Source organism: Panthera uncia (assembly GCF_023721935.1).
Source record: "Panthera uncia isolate 11264 chromosome B2 unlocalized genomic scaffold, Puncia_PCG_1.0 HiC_scaffold_25, whole genome shotgun sequence".
Taxonomy (NCBI): Eukaryota; Metazoa; Chordata; class Mammalia; order Carnivora; family Felidae; genus Panthera; species Panthera uncia.
Window position 1 is genome coordinate 20,801,378 of NW_026057581.1, and position 16,522 is coordinate 20,817,899.

Genomic DNA, 16,522 nt, shown 5'->3' on the forward strand with positions numbered 1-16,522 from the left:
CTACAGGAGTCTAATGAATGGCACGTCTCCTATCTCCACTGGACACTGTTGAAACAAAGGGTCAGACAATTTCATGGCAAGCTGCTTAATATTCAGAAATTGAGGTCTTTTCTATTTCTTTGAAGCCTGGATATGTCAGCTCCAATTGTAAGTTTATTGATGAATAAAGCAAGGGAAAAGGCACTTTGTACTTTTCAGGCAAAACAGTGCTTTCCATGGCTGTGGCCTCTGCTCACCTGGAATTTAATTGTGTTAAAAAGTCATGGCCCTGAGTTGTCACTTTTTGTTCAAAAAGCTGATCTTTCCTTTGCTCAAGCTTTTGAACTATAAGATTGGAGACTCCCCATCAGGGAGTCAAAGATGAAGTCACTTAAAAATAGTCTGTCCGTCACCAAGGGCTTTCCATTTGATTGCATGAGAGTCTTTCATCCCATCTGTGTCTGTCTGTCCCTACTGCTGCCACCCTAGACAGGTTCCTCATGGTCTCCCAGGATCCACCCCAGGCCTCTCTGAAATCCACGCTCCAATTGGCACCCAGTCTTCCTGCTGAGATGCAAATCTGTGAAGGACCCTCCCCACCCTGACCAAGGCCCTTCAGTGGTGCCCCTTGTGTGTGTCCACAAGACCTTGTCTGATTTGGTTTTCCCTACTCCAATCCCTGCCAGCCCTCAGTTCCTATAGCAACCCGGCTCTTTCCTGCCCAGCATCTCCAGCACACGCTATTACTTTGCCCTGGAATTCTGTTATCCCCTTCCTTGTCTTAATGCCTATGTTTCCTTCAGAGCTTAGCTTAATGTTGGCTTCCTGGAGAAAGCTGCTCTGACCCTGGCAAGTCCCCTAAGTAGGCTTATGCAGCCGGTGGACCTCACCTCTTCACAGCACTGCTCATAAGCCATCATTCGATTGAGATCAGATTCCCTCATAATGTATCAGGAAAGCTTTCTTCCTTCTTCCCTCCTTCCCATCCTTCCTTCTATTTTTTTTTCTCTGTTTCCCCCTGACTCTAATATGCCCAGTGCCTAGCACATAATTGGTACTCAGTAAAATATTTTAGACTTAATGGATGACACAGAGAATGAAGATGACCCAGAAAGCTTGTCTTTTTGGCCTTGGTGACTGGGCTTCTGTATTTCATGGGCCCTTACAAGTAAAACAAAGGAGATTTGTCCCTCCTCTGAGAGTCTATGATGCTCAAAGAAGTTAGCAAAGTGTGATGTCATCTTTTTCCAAAAGTATATCACAATTTCCTTTTCTCTCTTTTTGCTTCTCATTCTTAAAGGAATATATTCTAATTGAAGGATTTGGAGATATTTAGAATAACCCTCTGTTGTAGGGAGGTAGGGCAGGGAAGCTAGGGAGAAAGGAAAAATAATCATCCATAATCTCAATACCCAGAGATAACCCCTCCTGAAATTTTGTGAAATCTTCTTTGAGTCCACAAACACACACACACACACACACATGCACACATACATGGTCATATTGTACAAACCATACATACTGTAACATACTACAGTATTTACACTGGTCATTTAGAATTCTTCTAAGACATAATCCTTAATAACTGTATCATTTTCTAATCCATGGTCATATGGATTGACCATGATTTATTTAGTCAATTTAAGCTTTAGACATTTAGACTATTAATCACTAAATAATAGGAGATAATGCTATTTCCTTAGTGAATTTCCTTATTGTTATATTTTTGTGCATCCATAATTATTTCCCTAACATAAATTCCTAAAAGTGAAATGCTTGGTGAAAAGAATTACCAAATTTTTAAGGCTTTTGGTACATGCTACCATATTGTTTTCCAGATACTTTGAACAATATAACAGCAGCTAGGCATTATTATTTCAAAATTGTTTCCGTCAACTGAGTAGATAAATATTGGTTTCTCCTTGTCTTTATTTATATTTCTTTCTTATAGTTCATACAGTTGAGCTATTTTTTTGGTCATTTATATTTCACATTATTATTATTGGTCATTTGTATTTTATTTTATTATTTATTTTATTTTATTATGTATTTGTATTTCATTATGTATTATTTTATTATGTATTTCATTTATTATGTATTTTATTATTATTGGTAATTTGTATTTCTTCTTTTGTTAATGCCTGCAAATGACTATTGCCTATTTTTCTATCATGATTTCAAATTTAAATAGAAGAAATTGAAAGTGAGCGATGGCCGAATTTAGACCTTCATGAAAATCCAATCAACAAACATTTATCGTCACCTTTTTGCATGGTGCTCTTTATTCTTGGATAAACTGTGTCAGGAGATGGTACCAGTAAAGAAGATCCTGCCATGAGATTTGTTTGAGACTTAAATTTACTCAGAGGATGAGGCAGATTATCAATAAAATATACAGTGCTTATAATACAGAAATACAAATAAAGAGGAGTTTTGATATAAGACATTATATTAGCTCAGATAATTTCTTTATATTTGTGGATGATTAACTTAGAAGTCGTGTGGGAAAAGGGGAATTCTCAGCTACCTTGCTTGGCTGCCACTCTTGACAGTGAATGTGTGACTCCAGGTCGGCACTCCTGCTTGAAGTATATGGTCTCTCTGGAGAGCCTCTGAATGTTGTGTGAAAATGGAAGAGGTGTGACCAATTCCTTACACTATGAACAGATTGGAAATACCGTTGCTTAGCAATTGCTCTCTCCTAAGTACCCACCGGAAGAGGAAACTATATAAGGGAGGGTTTGCATGATGTGGGTGGAGTCAGATTGATCTTCTGCATTCTGGCCTCAGCACTGACCACTATATGACCCTGGCAGATCACAGACTCTCATCTGTCAAAAGAAGCTTTCTGATGCCATGTTTCAGGCTTGGACACAAAACTAGATTAAATATGTATGGAAAGTGCTTGTTATACATTTGGCATTAAAAAACCTGGTAGTCCTCATTAAAGAATAACTCTCTGTGAATTAGGGGTTGGGTTGGGTTATATATGCCAACAAACACAATACTTTTGCAAAAAGAAGCTAATGGAGAAGACTATCAATAAAATACTAATTGGTTCCTAACAGTACTAAGATTAAAAAGATTCAAACTTTTTGGTGAACAAATAGAAACTCTTCTTTTAACTTAAACGTGAATAATTTATTTTCCATTCACTAGTAGAATAGATCTTGCTAATTTTTGGAAAGAATGATTGGAACAGAGCTATACTCATGATACTCATGGTTTTTCCAGGCTCCTTGGTTACTGAGTTTTGTCAAGGAAAACAGATTACACATCCTCCTGTGAACACTGACATAGTAACGTTTATATATTTACTCTACTGCTTCTCTCTACCTCTTACTTCCACCTAATGATGGCCATGTAAGTAGACAGTCAGATATTATGTGTCACACTTCTGTATCGAATAAAAGAATTTTGCCATTCACCCTTGAGTCTTTGCTGCCTTGAATGGTGTCTAGCCCATCGTTCATGGTCCTTAGAGTTAGATGGCTGGATAATGATAATAATAAACAAGTAATATTTTTGAGGGTTTCCAAGATGGCAGGCACTTTTGACATGGATTTAAGGTAGTTATAATATCAGTTATGCAGATAAAGAAACTGAAGCTTGGAGCAATGAGGGAATTTGTCCAAGGTTCACGTAATGGCAGAGCCAAAACTCAAATCTAGGGCTAATATCCAAATCCATCTTCTTAACTACAGCACTCTACTGCTCCAGCAAACAGATAAAAAAGCTCTATAATAAAGGAATAAATTCACAGAGCTTTTTATGGGTGGGTTTGGGACTAAATATGTTAGGACTACTTGAGCTTTCTTGCCTACCTTTCCTGTGCTCTATTCTGTCTGGTGGTGAGGACAGACTGAACTGCCATACCTAGAAATCATTTTTGTTCTACCTATTCTTTGACTTTTTTTTATTTTATGCCTTTTTCTGGCTTAAAACAGTATTTCTTTGGTATTCCATTTTATCTCCTCTGTTGGCTTTTCAGCTATCCCTTCTTTTTTATGTTGTTAGTGGTTGCTCTAGAGGTGTGTCATCCAACAGGCTAGCCATTAGCTCCATTAGCACCTGAAATGTGGCTACAATAACTGAGATGTGCTCATTGTTTAAAATATACACTATGGGGTGCCTGCATGGTTCAGTCAGTTGAGTGTCCAATTCTTGATTTTGGCTCAGGTCATGATCTTGTGGTATGTGGGCTTGAGTTCCACATAAGGCTCTGAGCTGACAGCCATGGAGCCTGCTTGTGATTCTCTTTCCTTTTCTCTCTGCCCCTTCCTCTCTCTCTGTCTCTCTGTCTCTCTCAAAAATAAATAAACATTAAAAAATAAAATACACACTAACTTCTCAAAAATTAGTATAAGCAAAGGATGTAAAATATCTCACTAATAATTTTTATGTGACTACATGTTGAAATGATAGTATTTTGAAGATATTGACTTAAATAAAATATCAAAATAAACATTCTATTTATCATATGGTTTTAATGTGGCTTCCTGAAAATTTAAAATGACATAGGTGTCTTGTGCTTGTTTGTATTCTGTTTCTATTAGACAGTATGCTGCTCTAGGGATTATAGCATGCATCTGTAAGAAGCTTGCACTAGTACATGTCCATTTAATCCCTTCCATTCTTTATTCTACAATATGCATTTAAAATCTACATATGTTATAAACCTCATAATACATTGTCATAATTTTTTGCTTAAACATATATTAAGACCTGTGAAGTTTCAGAGATATCACCCTCCTTGCAAGCTAATAAATTAACCTGTTATTATTTCATGAAAGCTGGCAGAAGACATGAAACTTCTGGGTCAGAGATACAGGGCTTTATTACTCACAGTATAATGAGCAGTATGAAAATCAGCATATTTACATTGATTCCTCCCACTCCCAAGTCTCACATGGGCAGTGTGGTGGGCCGAGATGGATGCAATACATATAAAGGGTTTGTGATGCAGCCAGGGAACCCATGGTCAAGGGCCTGGAACTTTTGGGACAAGAGGTAAACATTCTAAAAAACATAAAAAACAGAAAACAAAAGCCAGTCTTCCTACTGCTGGTAAATGAGCAGTTCTCCAGTATCCATGGCTATAGCCGTGACCTACTTACTGGCTGTTTTGCTTAGCAACATTAGTTATTCCTTATTAGATATTAGATATTAGGTATTATTAGATATTATTAGACAGATAAGCCTTGAAATCTGGTATATGCAGCAGGAACTTTCACAGACTCTCACAGCCTACCACAGATTGCCTCTTCCAATAACAGTCAATTGTCTTTGAAAGAAATGAAGAAATGAGAAAACAAATCTTTCCTATTTATCCACATATTTGACATTTTAGTTGTTCTTTCTTTTGTGAAAATCCTACATTCCATCTATTATTATTTCCTTTCAAACTGAAGAACTTTTAGTATTTCCTGAAATGCAGATCTTTTCTGGTAATGAATTCTCTCAGCTTTTATTTATCTGTAAATGTCTTTATTTCATCCTTTTTCTTTTAAGATTTTATTTTTAAGTAATCTCTGCATACAACATGGGGCTCAAACCCACAACCCCGAGACCAAGAGTTGTATTCTCTACCAACTGAGCCATCCAGATGCCCCTGTAATGTTTCTTTTACTCTGAATGCACTTAAGGTTTCCTATCTTTGATTCTCACCAATTTGACTTGTTATGGTTTTATCTATGTTTATCCTGGTTGGAGTTCTTTGAGCCTCTTGGAGCTTCAAGTTAGATTACTTAAAATTTGGAAAAAGTTAGGGCATTAGTTCTTTAAATTTGTTTTCTTCTCTCCTGTCTTTTTGGGACTTTGATCACTTACATGTTAGACCGTTTGGTATTATCACACAGATCAGTGAGGCTCTATTCATTTTTTCCATCTTATTTATCTCTGTTTCAGTTAAGAAAGTTTCTACTTGAAGTTCAAAATCTACTATTTTTTATTTTCAATAATATATTTTCCAGTTCTAAAATTTCCATGTGGCTTCTCAGTTCCATTTCTCAGCTGAGACTACCTTGTTACTCTCATTATGTTAATCTTCTCCTTAAAGTCCTTAATTATATTTATAATAGCTGTTTTTAAGTCCTTCTGAGCTACTTTTAGTATAGGAGTCATTTCTAAGTGTTTCTGTTAACTGATAATGAGTTACATTTTCCTGCTCCTTTACAGTTTTAAGTTACTTTCCAATCTATGCTGGACATTGTAGATACTATATGTTGAGAGTTTGAATTACATTGACTTCCTTCAAATAATATTGAAGCTGCTAACAAAAAATTATTGAGCAAGTAACCCACTGAAGCTCAGCTTGATCAAGTCAAAATCTGATTTTAGACTTTTTTAGGGTGGGCTTGGGTGGCTAGAGAGGTTCTATCTCTGGTACGTGTCTTCTTTTAGGATTTCAGTTGGATTCCAATAGTATCTCCATGCTGGCAGGTGAAACTCTATTATTTCCCAACACACTGAGACCTCCAGAATCTCTATCAGTTCTCAAACTCTTCTTAGTTTTTCTTTGTCAGGCTTTGTAAAATTTTGCCCTGTATGTGTACAATAGCATTCGGGCAAAAAGTTAAGAGGACCCCATGAAAATCTAGTTACCTCAGCATCCCCTGATTTCTGCTGTTCTGAGTATTGCTGTCTTGTGCCACAGTTTAGAAAGTACTCTGCTTCCTCCCCAACAGAAAACTAAGGCAATGGGATCATATCTGTGTTTCCCTTGTTTCAAGCACCATAACCTCATGGTGCCTACTGTCCTATTCCTGAAGATAATTGTTTCATATATTTTATCTAGCTTTACAGTTGTTTAGGGAAGTGGGTAAATTTTATGCTTATTATTCCCTCCATGCAAAAAGTCCCTAGAAACTTTGGAAGGTTGGTTTATTTATATCTGAGTCTACCTGACATCCAAGCTGTTGCACTTTCCCCTATATAGTAGCTCCAGGATGGTAGGTTCCATATCTTAGTAAATTTTTAAAAACCAGGGGCCAATATATGAAAATTCCACAGGTAACATCATACTCAGAGGTGGAAGACAGCTTTTTACTGAAGATGAGGAACAAGACATGGATTCCCACTTTTAAACACTTCTATTCAACCAAGTACCAGAACTTCTAGCTATAGTAATTAGGCTAAATGATAAAAGTCATTTAAATTCAAAAGGTTGGAGTAAAATTATCTCTGTTCACAGGTGATATTCTTATATCTATAAAACTCTAAAAATTCCACACAAAAATATCCCCTTCAAATTGATACAGCTAATAAATGAATTCAGCAAAGTTACAGGATACAAATCAACACACAAATATCAGTTGCATTTCTAGACACTAACAGTAAATGATCTGAAAAGTAAATTAAAAATTAATTGCATTTACAGCAGTATAAAAAGAATGAAATACTTAGGAATAAATTTGACCAAGGAAATGAAAGACTTGTATGCGGAAAACTTCATAACATTTTCAAAAGAAATTAAAGAAAATGGAAAGAAATTAAATAAATGGAAAGACATCTTATGTTCATGTATTAAAAGACTTAATATTGCTAAAATGCCAGTACAACCCAAAGGGAGTTACAGATTTCATGCAATCCCTATAAAAATCCCAATGACACGTTTGGCAGAAATAGAAGGCCCATCCTAAAATTCATATGGAATCTCAAGAGATCTAAATAGCCCAAACAATCTTGAAAAGGAAGAACAAAGCTAAAGGAGTCATATTTTCTGGTTTTAAAATTTACTTTGAAGCTACAGTAATCAAAGCAATGTGATACTAGCATAAAGACAGACATATAGACCAATGGAATAGGATAGAGAGCACAGAAATAACACCTCATACATAGTGAATTTTGACAGGAGTGCCCAGATTGGTCATAGGGAAATGGCAGGGTTTTCAACCTGTGGTGCTGGAAAAAAACAGATATCTACATGCAAAAGAATGAAGGTGGACACTTACCTTACAACCTATAGAAAAATCAAGTAAAAGTGGATCAAAGACTTAAATGTAAGAACAGAAACTATAAAGCTCTTAGAAGAAAACATGAGGAGAATCTTCATGACATAGGATTTGGCAATGGTTTATTGGATATGCCACCAAAAACATGGGTAAGAAAATTAACGTTAGAAAAATAGAATTCATCAAAATTAAAAACATTGTGTATCAAAGTACAATAACAATAGAATGAAAAGACAACACAGAATGGGAGAAAATATTTTCAAATCATATATCTGGTAAGGGATTAATATCTAAAATATATAAAGAACTCCAAAAACTCAACACAAAACAAACACACCAATTTAAACAAGGACAAAGGACTTGAATTGGTGTTTCTCCAAAGAAGATCTATGCTACATGAGAAGATGCTCGTCATCGTTAGTCATCAGGAAAATTTAGGTCAAAACTACAGTGAGATACCACTTCACACATGTTAGGATGACTATTATATATATATAAAAAAAAGTGATACAATGGAAAATAACAAGTGTTGGTGAAGATATTCAGAAATTTGGACCCTTATGCATGCTGGTGGGAATGTAACACAATGCAGCTGCTGTGGAAAACAGTTTGGTAGTTCTTCAAAAAGTTAAACATAGAGTTACCATATGATCCAGTGAAGCCACTCATAGGTATACAGCCAAGTGAATTGAAGGCAGGGATTGAAACAAATAGTTGTATATCAATGTTTATAGCAGCATTATTCACAATAGCGGAAAGGTGGAAGCAACCCACATGTCTATTAACAAAAGAATAGCTAGACAAACAGGCATATACATGGAATAGAATGTGATTCAGCCTTAAAAATAAAGGAAATTCTGACACAAGCTACAACATGGATGAACCTTGAAAACATGCTGAGTGAAATAAGCCAGACACAAAAGGACAAATATATGATTTAACTTACATGGATCTCCTGGATAGGTAAATTCATAGAGACTGAACATAGAACAGAGGTTCCCAGTGGTCTGGGGAGGGAGAAATGGGAACCTACTGTTTAATGGGTACAGAATGTCTGTTTGGAGGGCTGAAAAATTCTGGAATAGTGGTTATGGTTGCATAACATTGTAAATGTACTTGATGCCACTTAATTGTACACTTAAAGATGTAAATGGTTTTAAAAAACTAGTGTTGATAGGTTTTTATTTTGTGATAAATGACATTAGAAAAAAACCCCAGGCACCTGGGTGGCTCAGTCTGTTAAGCATCCGACTTTGGCTCAGGTCATGACCTCATAGTTTGTGGGTTCAAGCCCTGCATTGGGCTCTGTACTGATAGCTCAGAGCCTAGAACCTGCTTCAGATTCTGTTTCTCCCTCTCTCTCTGCCCCTCCCCCATTTGCGCTCTGTCTCTCTCTCTCAAAAATAAATATTTAAAAAATTTTTTTAAAAAGAAAAAAACCTCAAATTATCCATTCTTGCTATAAATTATTTTTACAGAAAGGACATTTTAATACCAAAAAGAAAGAAAGAAAGAAAGAAAGAAAGAAAGAAAGAAAGGCACATTCTCAGATTAAAACAAGAGTTCTTTACAATCAAGACAGTTGGTGACCTCACACTGACTTGACATTATTCTTATTCTGCTTGGGCCTAGAAAAAAAATGTTTCTTGTACTTCCTCATGCCTGTGGGTAGGTATATCAGCATCATTGCCCATCACCTCCAAAAGGGTTTTTGAGCTGAGTTGACAACACCAGGGTGATTTTATAGTGGCATAGAGCCAGAGTGATCCTGTACAACACCTGAATTCTTTACATTATTCCTGGAATATATACTATACACATTTTATGCTTAAATGTTTATATGTGATTTTCACAATACTGTAATCAGCTGTGATAGGCAGTGAAGGAAGGATATTCAAGAGGTATATTTCTATACCATTTGTGTGTTTTATGGTGAGCCCCATAGCACTGGTGCAATTTAAAAAGAACATTTGAAAACAGTGTTCAACTAGTCAGTGCAAGTTGAGATTGTTAACTTTCACTTTTAATATCATTTCCTCAACCTGTAAGAATATCTACAGGGGCTTCAAAGTCTGCTTCCTGTTGTAGGAGCGCCAGTTTTGGGTTTCTCTGATTTTGACACTTTCAGTAGCGAGAGGAACTTCTAAAGTGATCATCTCTTTTGATTTTTGTTAAGAGGGGGATGTTTTGCCTCTATAGTGAGTTGTCTTTGGAAGATGAACATAAGATGTTAAAACTGACCTGTCAGGAAATGAATAAGTCACCATGTCTTTGTTAAAATGTAAATTGTGGAAATACATAAATATCTACTCCTCTGTTGAACAGAAGAAATACAACTCTCATGAGCATACCTTAGCATTTGAATTTTCCTCAAGGACAGAGCTTCAGACAGAGAAAAGGAAGAACTCATACATGGAAGCAACATTCATACTTTATTAGCTTAACCTCAAGTGTGACCATGGCGTGGCCCTTTAGGAAGAAAGGCACAGATACGGAACTACTGAAATTTGGTTGGCTCTGGATCTTACCTCCTAGACTTTCCCTCCCTGGAGACAGAGAGGCCTGTTTGTATTCTGTATTTTTATTTAGAGGGTCAGTTGGAACAAGGAAGAGAAGCTCAAACAAACTGCTCTCTACTGCCTTTTTTTGCACTAGTTTTTATATCTGAGACTAAAGACTCCATTTAATTCAAAGTGGGAACAGATTTTCAAATGTCAGGGACAGCTGTGGAGTGATTCTCTCAAAGTCCCAGGGCTCAAAATACTTGTCAGGCCTGGAGAACAAGGAGAAAGAAACTGTCCTCCAGCTGTTCAAATAGAAATCATAAAAATTGTTGCCTACAAAAGATTCCCTTTAAAGCCAGCCATTCCTCTCCTCCCCACCAACCCTACCAACTCTCCGGTGGAGAGCTTCTTTATGCCTCTTTATTTCCACTCATCCCAGTTTTCATGCTGCACCCTTAGAACCTGTGCTTGACTCTTATCTCTCTCTTTCCTCCTTTGGCTGTGTGGTATGGGGAAAGAGCATGAGCTTGGAAAGGACATGTCGTGGCATACACAGCCTGATCTGCCTGCCTTGTGGTATCTTCACCTCACTGAGCCTCAGTGTCCTCACATGTGTCATGGGGATGATGGCTTTTATTTCCTGTAGTGTTGGTGATTAAATGAAGTAGTCCATGAAAAAGCTTCTGCTGTAAATTGGACATTGAGTAAGTGTGAACAAAAAAACCCCAAATCAGAAACCCAAGCCTCCCCTCACCCTTTTCGCATCATTTCTCAGCCTCATCCCTCCTTTACTATGCTCACTCCTTAGCCAGGGGCCTGTGTCCCCTCCCACCTGAGATAGTGGGATAGCTTCCCACCTGGTGTCCCTGCCTACAGTCTCTTTTTCCAAGCCCTCTTCTGTGTCATGGAGACAAGGAGTTCTGAACCCCACTAGACATTTGTCTTCTTATGCACAGAAACTTTTGTGTGTCCTTTTCTATCCTCAGGATGGTACCAAGTTTATTGGTCTAATATTATTGGCTCTTATAGTTAATTTTCCCAAAGTAGCTCCAACTTTTCCTTTCTCCACTTTCCTGTCTAACCTCCCTATTCATGCCAACCATTTGTCTTCTGTCCCCTTCCATGTAGACCACGTAGGTTCCCACCTCCACCCCTTGTCCTTCCCAGTCTTTGACTTCATCTCCTTTTCTCTATTTCAAAGATACTTCTCCATGAACTTGTCTCAACTACCTGGGTGTTGGGTGATGTCTCTCCTCTGATGTCTGTTGCACTATCTCACCATCCCAATGACATTTACTGAAGAGTGTGTTCTATTTTACATAGGGTCTGTCTCCTCATCTGGACTTAGAGCTCCTTGAGGAACTGTCAAATATAACATTAGACCTTTGAAATCTAGAAGAGTGCTCTTCACAAGACCAATAAATCTGAATTTCTGAAGAACATCAAAATAGGATGTACAGAAAGAAGGTTCCCCTGATCCCCCTGCCCTTAGCCCCCTTTCCATTCATGTATTTCTGTCTTGAATAATTGCTCACATTATTTGAGCATGAGCTTTAATATTAATTTATTCTTTAAAATTTTTATTTTATTAAGCATCTACTAAGTGTTAGGCACCATGGTAAGCACTGGAGGTACAATTGTGAAGAAAGCTTTTCCTAAGTCTGTTTGCTTATAGAAGCCTGATTTCAACTCACTTCTTAAGAATTTGGGGAAGGGCAGGGGTAAATTCAAGTTTTGTAGAGCCAAAAGCCCTTACCATCTTTGGATCCTCTTGAAGAAGAAGTAATAAAAAATTGCAAATACAAATGCATGTTTAAATTAAAGATTTAAAATGATAAAAGAAATAATATATTATTAAATTTAAAATCATTAAATTAAAATGTTGACAAGTATCACAAACATGGCAAAAATAAAAATAACATTTTTTTTTAATTTTTTTTTCAACGTTTTTTATTTATTTTTGGGACAGAGAGAGACAGACAGAGCATGAACGGGGGAGGGGCAGAGAGAGGGAGACACAGAATCGGAAACAGGCTCCAGGCTCTGAGCCATCAGCCCAGAGCCGGACGCGGGGCTCGAACTCACGGACCGCGAGATCGTGACCTGGCTGAAGTCGGACGCTTAACCGACTGCGCCACCCAGGCGCCCCTAAAAATAACATTTTAATTAATTAGCTCTCTGACTCTCCTTTAAGTACTTGTTTCTCCTAGAGTTTTTTGGTTTCAGTCTCCTCAGATGGCACTTTTGTAATATTTTCCTATAAAGAGATGAGGAGGATGATTCAGTCTTTCCTTTAGCGTTGTTGGTTGTTTTTTGTTTTTTGTTTTTTTTAATTATTGATAGTTTACCAAAGAAAAGATTAGTTTCCAAGTTTGTTTTTTGGCTGATTTTTAGAATTAGTGTCATATTTGGAAAAGCATCTACTGAGTTTTTTTCATATAATACTGTAAGATTCAAGGACTTTTCAATGTTTTTAATATACTGATTAATCTCTAAAAATATCTGTGACTTAGCAACACTCATAAACTATTTTGTCACCACGGTTCTCATTCAGTGACTTCTTATAAGTTTTAGGTTATAGTTGGTCATATCCATGATTTGTGCCAAATCAGTAAGAGTTCATTCTTTTTCAATTTTTCTATGGGACTTATTCCTCTTCCTTAACTGGAATATCAAACAACCCAAAGAGCCCATTCCTTACTTTCACTCACAGTGTATTTCTTTCTCTTAATGAATTACTACTTTGGGTTTAATATAAAGAATTTTTTTTTTTTTTGCTACAGCTTGCTTCTCAATATTATAAGAAACCTCACTAAATACATTGCTCATTTTTATAACTTTCATATTTCATTCATTTTTGGTTGGATTTTTCTCTTAACATTTTAATATATAAATTTAATAATTACCAAAATAAATATCCCTTTTCTATATCCAAATTTGGACTTTGGTTTTTCACTTGTTTCATTGATATATTTTAAAACCTCTTGCCACTTTGCAAGTAAAACAGTGTCTTCAAGCTTTATCAAAACATTGTTTTCTTTTCAAAAAGAAAACAAAAGAGACTGATTTGTTTATAATTGTATTTGTCTAATCCTCCAGTATATATCTGTCCAAGAGAGCTTCCATTTTGACTAGGTGCCTATAAGAATTGAACCCTTCACTCACAGTTTTAAATGTCTGATGATTGGAAACATTTTCCACAGATTCCATTTCAAACCTTGTTTCTCTCCCATGACTCACATACTTCTATTTGGTGCTGGGGAGACTGCATAAGGCACCATCCTGTAGGCCTGAACCTTCTACTCAGTGCCAGCAGGTCAATAGAGTGGGTGGTGAGAGCATTCTTGATGCAGTTCCTACTCCAGGGCCATCCATAGTAACTCCATACGTGCACATGACTGGAAACCACAAAAATATCCTGCTCGTGGCCAAAAAAAAAAACAAAACAAAAAACAAAATAGATGCTCAATTTAATCTCCCCTTAGCACCATTCCCCAAATGCCTTTGACCCCTTCACATGACCCATCAGGAAAGTAAGTGTAATGGAGAGTTGGTCAGAGTGGTTTTAACCAATCCCAGGCTGATAAATTTTACAAATTATTACCTGCAACACACACTGTGGAAGCCCCTCTTAGGTGTTGGAAGGGACCATGAAAGTGAGGGTCCTAGAGCCCATTTCACTGACTTCATGATAAGTCTATTTGGCAAAGGATAGGTGTTGCCCTCTGCTGACTTCCAGGAACTTGAGTCCTTTACAACAGTGCTTCTCAGATTGAGATCCATGGACCAGAAATATCAGAGTCACTTGGGCCTCTAGGAATGCAAATTCTTGCACTCCACCCTAGGCCTACCGAATTAGAATTGACGTCTTTGGGTGGTTCTGCTGCAGGCTAAAAGCTTGAGAACCATTGCTTTAGAATTATGCTATCTAATATGGTAGCCATATTACCATGGTAGATATGGTAGCCATATCTAATATGGTAGGTATGTGGCTATTAAAATCAGTAAAAACTAAATAAAACTAAAAATTTATAGCACTATTGGACAGTGCTGAAATCAAACATTTCCATCATCACAGAAGCTTCTATTGAACAGTGCTGCTTTAAATTATACGTCATGTAGGTTTGCTCATATCCTGACTCCCACCCACATAGGGCACATTGTATATCTCAACTGTAGCATTTACACACTGTATCAGCATTATTTATTTATGTGTGTACTTCTCCATCTGTAAAGTGAGTGAGTTCCAGGCCTCTGCATTATTCATCTTTATGTCCACAGAGCCTGGCCTGGAGTCTAGTACATACTGATTGCGAAACAAATGTTTTTATAATAAACAAATAAGTGAAATATACCAAGATAAACTATTCTTCTGGAAGGATGGAGACATTTTTCTATGTTTCTTCTGTAATTCTAATTTGTGTGTCTATCTTATTTTACATGAGAAAGCTCTAAATTTATTATGAGTACTTTGATTTGGAGAGGACTAAATCTACTTTCATTTGAGAAAGGGCACTGGCCTTAAGTTTACACTTTTACTCGAAGGGTAAATGGGAATGTCCTTTATTTGCTGAGTCTGACTAATTTGGAGACACACTCTTCAGTGAAATAATCTTCTTTTTTTCCCCCCAGAAATCCCAGGCTGTTCTTGAAATAAATAACACAGGATGGGAAAAACATTGATAATACTGCCATTCAGTCAATAACACTAAGATAAGAGCCAAATTATTCCACCTACTTAAATCATTTTTATCTAGCTCACGAAAGGAAGATAATTTAATTTCAGGAGATTGGAAACATTGATTGAGCTGTGAGTCCCTAAGGCATTTATTAGACAAATGAGACCAGTGAAAAAGAAATGTGTTTTTCATCTTTAATTTCCATAAGAGATTTATAGTCAAACTCGGGAGAGTTGATTTTTAAAACATAACATTTCCCCCCACAATTGACATCCACAGGACATTGTAGATGAAGATGTAGCAGAGGAGCTGATGGAAGGTGGCTCTTGGGTTTTATGCTGTATCATCTCCTCTCAAACCTGCAGTCTTTGTTCTGAAGCCAAAGGCTACAAAACCAAGGAGCAGCTATCACTCCCATCTATTGCTTTTTGAATTGCACAGACCTTCAACAGATTAATTATAACTATTATTACAGGGCACACCAGCTACACATGATTATTTCTATCTAGGATGAAACAGATGCAAAATTTTTAAAAATTCAGTTCTAATACCCATCTCAATTTGGGCTTAGTGGAGATGAGAACAGAGAAGAATTTGTTTCAGTGCACTCAGCCTTTTTCAGATCCTAACTGTAATAAATAAAACAAATGATCCTATAGAATCAGTCACCTCCTTCCTCCCCACGAGGTTGTATTCATGCCAATCTAGCCATTTCTTCACAGAAACCTCAGCCCATCCACCATTTTGACAATTCTAGCTGTGGTTGTCTATATTTGCTTGCACCAAAGGTGAGGCATCCTCATCAGGGTAAGGAAGATTGGCAGTGGGGGAGGGAAGAGAATCCCATGCAATTCCAGACTGGACCCAGCATGTGCTCTAAAGAGAGGAGGATGCATTGGCTGAGAGGGGGGGACCCCTGGCCATTACTGCTCAGGTGGGTCACTTCAGCCCTGCTCTTTAAAAGAAAGTTTAGGATTTTCTTCTTTTTTTATATGAATATTTTTCTTATTTTAATACATTTTTACTTATAGTATATAAGAAAATTAAGAAAATTGGAAAATATCTAAAGTATTCAGAATTGGTTTTCTTGTGCTTGGAGTCCTTGGTCAACACCTTCCCTGGTTTTCACTCAGATGTTTCACTGCTGCCAAGTGTGAACAGGGACAGAATAATGAAGTAAGAACCAAGTGTCATGTAGCTCCATTTCTAGGAAGTGAATTCTGACCCCAAAGACAGAGGTCTAGACCCATTCATAGGAGGTGGGAAGGTGTATTGGAAGAATACACATTTTAGGGACAGGTGGACCTGGCTTCAAAGCCCAGCTCTGCCTCTTTAGAAGGTATTAACTGACCTCTCTGAGCCTTAGTTTCACTAGTTATAAATGTTGAAGTAGTGTAATAATAGCTTT